This window comes from Pocillopora damicornis, chromosome 12 (genome assembly GCF_964200805.1).
Source record: "Pocillopora damicornis chromosome 12, jaPocDami1.2, whole genome shotgun sequence".
NCBI classification, from domain to species: domain Eukaryota; kingdom Metazoa; phylum Cnidaria; class Anthozoa; order Scleractinia; family Pocilloporidae; genus Pocillopora; species Pocillopora damicornis.
Window position 1 is genome coordinate 8312292 of NC_142681.1, and position 7088 is coordinate 8319379.

At 34.3% G+C, this 7088-nt stretch overlaps 1 long non-coding RNA gene across 1 annotated transcript; it reads right to left on the bottom strand.

Moving 5' to 3' along the window:
- Positions 1-517: 517 nt before the first annotated feature.
- On the bottom strand, positions 518-6430 carry LOC149036341 (uncharacterized). The gene is made up of 3 exons (XR_016181715.1): positions 5849-6430; positions 5257-5342; positions 518-951 (listed from the first exon to the last, which is right to left on the bottom strand). It is a non-coding gene; the product is annotated as an uncharacterized LOC149036341 (long non-coding RNA).
- Positions 6431-7088: the final 658 nt, after the last annotated feature.

The following is a 7088-nucleotide window of genomic DNA, read 5'->3' on the forward strand; positions in this document are numbered from 1 at the left end:
CCATGATGCTTTTTCGTTAGCAACTTCCATAAATCATCTTGTGCAAAGAATTGAAGTCTAAAAAAAGGTGTAAAGATAAACATGTCGAGTCGGAATTTCCTTTCAAAGAAACGGAACATTTCAGACTGTTTTGATACTTTTTTTGAAGAGCAAAAAAAGAAATTGGCGATTACTCTTCAATTCTTTTTGCACGAGATGCTGTTGAATTATTGTTTGGCGGAAATTTTTAAAGGAAGCCTCGTTAAATTTTTTGCCGAGAAAGTTGCCAGGGGAAACTCTGTGCAAATTGGTCCAGATTTTCCCGCCTAAAGTCTTAGTATATATACGAAATAAAAGTTTTAATACCATTTTAATAATTTACCTTGTGATTGAAAATAATTTAAAAGAATAAATACTTTGTTGAACTTGAAACGTTTGTGGTTTACTGAGTATATATATAGAAAGACTGTAAAAGATGAGAAAAGCTGTACCTTTGAGTAAAAGTAGGTGATGATACAAGACAACAAGTGAAAAAGTTCATTTTATTGGCAACGTAGACTGAAATATCACTATTTTGGAAAAAAAATTGGCGCATGCGTATTTTGGGCGCCGTATTTTTTCTAAGTCTTTTGGCGGGAAAATTCGCCACATTCGAACAGATGTTACAGATCAAGCATTTTTTTAAAAATGGTGTATGCGTATTACAAGCGCCCGTATTTTTTTTTTTTAAGTTTTCGGTGGGAAAATGTTTTACCTCAAACAGCCCTTAGCAAGAATTGAACTCACAAAATTCACGAATTAACAACATTTTAGTCATCGATTTCGGCGTTTGAATCTTAGCTCCGACTGGAAATATTCTTCAAAGAAATGCGCTATATCTGTTCTTTATCTCTGTATAAATTTGTCCTCACTTGGATCACACTCTTTCTTGTTGATTCGTGCCGAGAGCATCAGGAATATTCACCAGTCAGTCTGCAAAAAGAAAAGAAATCATAAATTAACAAATGCTCTAGAATTTAAACTTTGCTTTCTCAAGCGATAATTGTCGCAGAAACAGCTATTTTGTTATGTTCTACGAGTAAAATGTAGTATTTAAATCTTTAAGTAATGTGTGAGAGCATACAAATAAAGGTGAACGTAACCTGGATTCAACGATAAATTCAAAACGATCACTGCTGAATATTCAAATGAATTTGAGGAATTTTAGGGTAGCTGTTGCTTTGAAGTAATTTTAGTCTGCTTGTTTTCAGGCCTTAAACCATATCATGTGGAGCCGAAGATTTTAATTTTAGTCATAAAACAACAAGCAGCAAATATATGCATATGCTTGCCAGCAATTCTACTCAGTGAGCCCACGAAGGAATTCTCATGCCGCAATAAGTCCAAGAACAACTGCATAAATTTAGTTTCTGTTTACTTAAACCATATCATAAATCATTTGGAAAAACCTTACTACTACGAAATACTGTTCACTTCTTTAATTTTGAACGTGAAAAGGAAAATAGTAACAAAACCATGAACATGAACAGAAATAAAAGCATTAAAATATAACTCCTGGTGCGTGAAAATTACTGAGAGTCGGTGAAGATTTAAAAAAAAAATAAGATGAAAGGCGGCAAATTATTTCTTTGACAAAATGTAATTTTGAAATGTTTCTCTAATAAATAGGTTTGGTTAAAGTTATGAAATCAAGTTATCTATATCTTTCATAAATTAGTTCTTAGTGAACATCATTCAATTAATCAACTTAAAACTATAGATTTCCCAAGTGTCATACCATTGTTAAGATAAGACAATTGATATTTGTTCACCGAGATTGGAGATTTGAGATTTTTAACAGCTTTAGTACTTTGGTAAATAAGTACAACCAACAAAGCAAATCGGATTCAAAATTTGTTTTCAACTTTTAATCTGTTCCATCCAAATATTTTGTTATAGTGCTTTTTCACGATAAAATATCTTGAAGCCAGCCACTTCTACCGATATCAATCACTGACAAGACTCCAAGATTTTTAACGATTCACGTTAGAAAAGTTTCATTTGAGTTTATGATAAACTTTGAACAAAAGTAGGGAAGAAAATATAAATTTTTGAGGAAACTCCTTCACAATTTTTTTAGCCTCGAGAACTCAGTGAAGTGGCTTTCACTTGGACTTCTAAAACATTTTAACAGTAGTTGTTTAGAATCTGCTCCATCCAAATATTTTATTATAGTACTTTTTCACAATAAAATATCTTGAAGCCAGCCACTTCTACCGATATCAATCACCGACAAGACTCCAAGATTTTCATTGATTCACGTTAGAAAAGTTTCATTGGAGTTTATGATAATCTTCGAACAAAATTAGGGAAGAAAATATAAATTTTTGAGGAAACTCCTTCACAATTTTTTTAGCCTCGAGAACTCAGTGAAGTGGCTTTCACTTGAACTTCTAAAACATTTTAACAGTAATTGTTGAGAATCAAAGTTTCCAGTTTACTACTTAAATGTTACGAGTCACACCGGCGATAAAATTCCATCAATTAAAAGCTTATGAAATACCTATCACTCTGCTTCAGAAATATGAACATTACTAGATAAACCAGCACATGTTAGGGTGATATCTACCAATGGCCATGTCACGATAAAACTTATTTCCTTAATTAACAATTTAAGCTTAAGTATTGACTTTCCAATATGTTGTAGGTTTCATTAGTGGGTAACATTAATGCATACAGCGCCAGGGCACCGCATTGTTCAAAAGAAAAATTTGCTACCTCACCCTCTCAAGTTCATTTATATCAAACTCAATACCATGCACTCTTTTGAGTTCATAAGCCTCATCACTTGCCAGCATTCCTTGGAAATGATGTACTTATATTTTTATGGTTGGTATACGTGGATTTGATAACGCACAAGTATCCAGAGTACGACTTTTGATTACCATATGCATATCTAGCATGAGGATGAAATATTTTAAATTTTTCCTTTGTCGTGATCACTATATCAGTAAACAAATCCTGATTTCAAAATGAATGGCTGTATAAGTCTGAAAGCAGTGGATCAAAAGCTCTATTCATGAACATGCAATACTGATATCCTTCAATGATGGCATCATCTTGTACTTCACTAGTGCAGCTTTCACTGTAATTTAGCAAATTATTTTCCCCTAGCATTTTAGTTATCTTTGATATTAATTTTGTTAGCACTGAAATTCAACTGCCTTGTTGGTTGATATAATTTATTTTTCCATATTCATGGCTTGTACTAAATCATTAGAAGTGTTTATTCTTTTGATACTGTAATTTACCATAGAGCACAAGCTCATAGAGACACATAGTTGTACTGCATTTGCACGAAATCTCGTTACATCAGCATAACCCTTTGACCCTTGAGAATGACTAGTGTCTAATTTCTCCCTACAATATCAGCCCTGAATCAAACATTAAGGTCATGAGAATAAAGGAAATGATCACCAACTAAAGAACCTCTCGATTGTTAAACAAATTCTCCTTGTCAGCACCTCAAGAAATGTAAAATTACCATTATGGAGAATATGCATACTTATGTTAGGGTGCAAAGAATGAACTATATGGCGCCTTTAACTACCTTTTTGGAAGATAGACGAATTAATTTTTCGATTAATTTTAGACTTGAGCGTTGCCAGAACCTAGAAAAAAGTACTGCATCGGTTGATGAAAAACTCTAAAAGCAATTTGGTGGACAAACAACATTTTTTGGGTACACTGTTCAATTTGGTTGTAGCCTAGCTAGCGCTCAAAAGCTCAAACATCTCAATTAACTAGGCTCAATTATTTTGAATAAATCTGGTTAGAATGAAATTATAAATCACTTGCTGATAAACCTCAGAGGCAAATTGAGGAACAAACATAAATTCATGGAATTTTTAGAGCCCTAAGAACTCAAACGTTTTTAATATTAAGTCTAAGATTTTTATTGAGATCATGTCAAAAAAAGATCTATGTCATTTGATGATAAACTCAAAAAGCAGTTTGAGGAAAAGAATCAACTTTGGAGCATAATATTATTATTTTGTTAGGACAGTGTTAATTCTTAGGCTCGAAGATCTTTGTTAAATCACGTCGAAAAAGTCATACATAATTTGGTGAAAAACGCAGGAAGAGCTTTGACATGAAAACATCTTTTGGAGTACACTTTTATTTTGTTCATGACTCAACCCCAAAAGACAAACTCCAAAGGTTTAACAGTTTAAATTGAAAAGAAAAAGGCTCTTTAAATTCTATGTAAGAAACCATACGACTATTAAACTAAGCATAGATTTCAAAAAGAATTCTGGAAGAAAAAGAGTAAAATATGATAATTGGAAGGGAATACTGATAATTTTTCTCTGCCTCAAGGGATGAGACATTAAATAGGTAAGCTCCAAGTGCTTTTTCCAAGGAAGTAAAAGTGTAAGAAATTATCAGGCTCTAAACTTCTAAGAGATCTAAAACAAAATTCTCTTACTTTATATGAGAAATGTAAAATCTTAAGCGTACTAAGTGTTAGGCCTCAAGAGCCGAGACATTCAGCTTTCAGGTTGACCGAAATTTATCATCAAATTAACGCCTTCTTAACCATCTTATGACCATCGTATTAGCATATTATGCAAAAGCAACAAGATTCCTTGCAAAAAAAAAGGCTCACCTAATCTTTTTTAAATAAAAGCATCCCGAAAAAGAATTGAAGTCTTCTAATCGTGGCCTAGGCAGTATTACGTTATGTTTGGGGTTATAAAAGTGGTAATCCTTGTGTGAAGCCAGGCTAGATTCACACAATCATTTTCGTGCGAGCAGGAATGTAAATGCAATATTCGGTAAATTCAAGGTCTTGAATGAGCCCTTGGGCAGATGCGAAACATGCCAGACCAAAGGCTTATACCTCGTAAAATGTCTGCACTTTGCTGGTGAGTAATATCTTTAAAAAGATCTGGGGAAAGTTGGATGATCGATATCATTTTTACAATTATTCTCTAATCTTAGAACTTGACGATACTTTCTTTGATGCTTGTGAAACAGATAAAAAGTATTTATGATGGAATTAACTCGTCGAACGAACATTGGTAAAAAAAATTAAAAGCCACCTCAATCAGAGATAAATCCAAGAAATCAGACCATAAAGAAATTGACTAATTCCTGAGTTACAGTTTTTTTTCATAATTTGCTAAGTTAGTCTCGAATTAGAAACATTCGCTAAATCCAGGTTAAATCTTTCAACGCAGATGAATAGGCCTAGATAACTAATTTGTTTTTTTGAAAAAAAAACAATTATTTTACCTTTTTGAAGTTTTCATGTATTTCTTTCAGTTCCTTCCTTGACTTTCTTGATTTCGAGGTGTCCTAATTTTCCTCTTGATACTGTCCTATGAAGAAAAACAGACAAATACATTGTGAATACGAACATAACTAAGCAACAAATGTTTACGTCCAGAGTGACTTCGGTATGAAAGATAGGAACCGATCCTCAGGTAACCAGCAACTGAAGTCTACGTTATAACGTTTTCGCGATTACTTGCCGGGTTTGTAGGGTAAGGGAAAGAACAAGCGCGTTTTAAACACATTATAAGTCAACACACTATAATCATAAAATTTAGTTGAAAATATGCACAGAAATGAAAAGAGAAATAAGTAAATAACCGATCGGTACACTAACAATAATCTAAAAAAGTAGGAATTTCTCTCGTCGCCTCTACTAATCAGATTTATAAAGAACTGTCATGGCGGCTGCCGCTCAGGATTTTTCCTACTCTGTGCTATGCGCATTACGCTCCTCCTTCTAACATTTTACTCTGTAAATTTTGCGAGGGCCACAACGAGAAAGACGAACAGTGCATTGTTATCCAAATTCATCTATCTATAGGTTATTTACCTGAAGAAAAGTCGTGACGAAGTGAAGAGCATGAATCCTCGACATGCATAGTATCCGAACCACATCGATCCACCATAAGAAACACTCGCCGAACTGAACAGAACAGGCAATATCTAAGGTAATAAGGTCAAAATGACGAGTTTCTTGACTCCACGTAGAAGCTAAAAAAGACACTCAAATTTCTTGTAGTTCGTGGGTTCTTTCCACGTGCAAGACTAAGCGTAAATATGAATACTAATTTTGAAAATTATTTGTAATTCAAATTAGTTTCCTCACATCAAAAAGCGGGTTCAAAATAATCGATTCCAAGTTCTTCGGTCTTCGAGGTAGGATTCCTCGCTTTAACCAGATTTTAAACTGAAGGAAGTTCATTCGAGAGCAGCAAACAGAGTTATAATTTAGAAATATCAACTCGAATTTAAATTAACTTGAACTTAAAAGACTTAGCTTGAACAGCACTTTTTGGTCATTACAGAAGCACACAACCCTAGGTTATCAGCTTTTGGTCATCTATAAGTTAACCAAGATTCCCTGATAAAACATTCGGTTTCTCTTTTTCATGGGCATTTCGATTTGACAAGCTATGGTGCTGCTGTTTTTCAATCCACACCAGTGTCGGCGAAACGCGTTACAGACGAGGCAGCTGTTTGACTGGATAAAGGCACGAATATTATTATAATACATATATACGCTCAGAAATGCAATATGTCCACGCCTCTCCAGTTGTTCAAAGAGGTACACAAGAGGTACGCAAGTGAACATTAGCTGGTGGAAAAACATGGGAAGGCACTAAGGTTGTTGCCCCCCCCGCGCACGCGCGCGCCCGCGCGTTCCCCCTACATCACGCTCAAACATTTCTAGCAAAGTTAAAACTAAATCCAAATTAAAAATATCAATTGCAGAGTTTTACGTTTTGTCACAATACTAGGTTTATCGCTGTTCTTTAAACATTGTCATCCTTTCTCTGACGTTTCTTATTTTTGGGAGTTATTTAAAAAACCTATTGGTACAGATGAAGCTAATACGCTTGAACTTTTGTAGGAACATTCTCTAATTGTTAACCGAGAAAAGACCACTATTCTGCCGACAGATAACTGACCATTTTTAAGGGGGGGGGGGGAATTCTTTACATGGACGTCTTTTTCCCTTTCTACCCCCCCCCCTACCCCTTCATTTCTCCGACCTTCTTAAGAAACTTTGACTAAAATAACAACACTAAAAGCAAAACCAGAACCAAAAA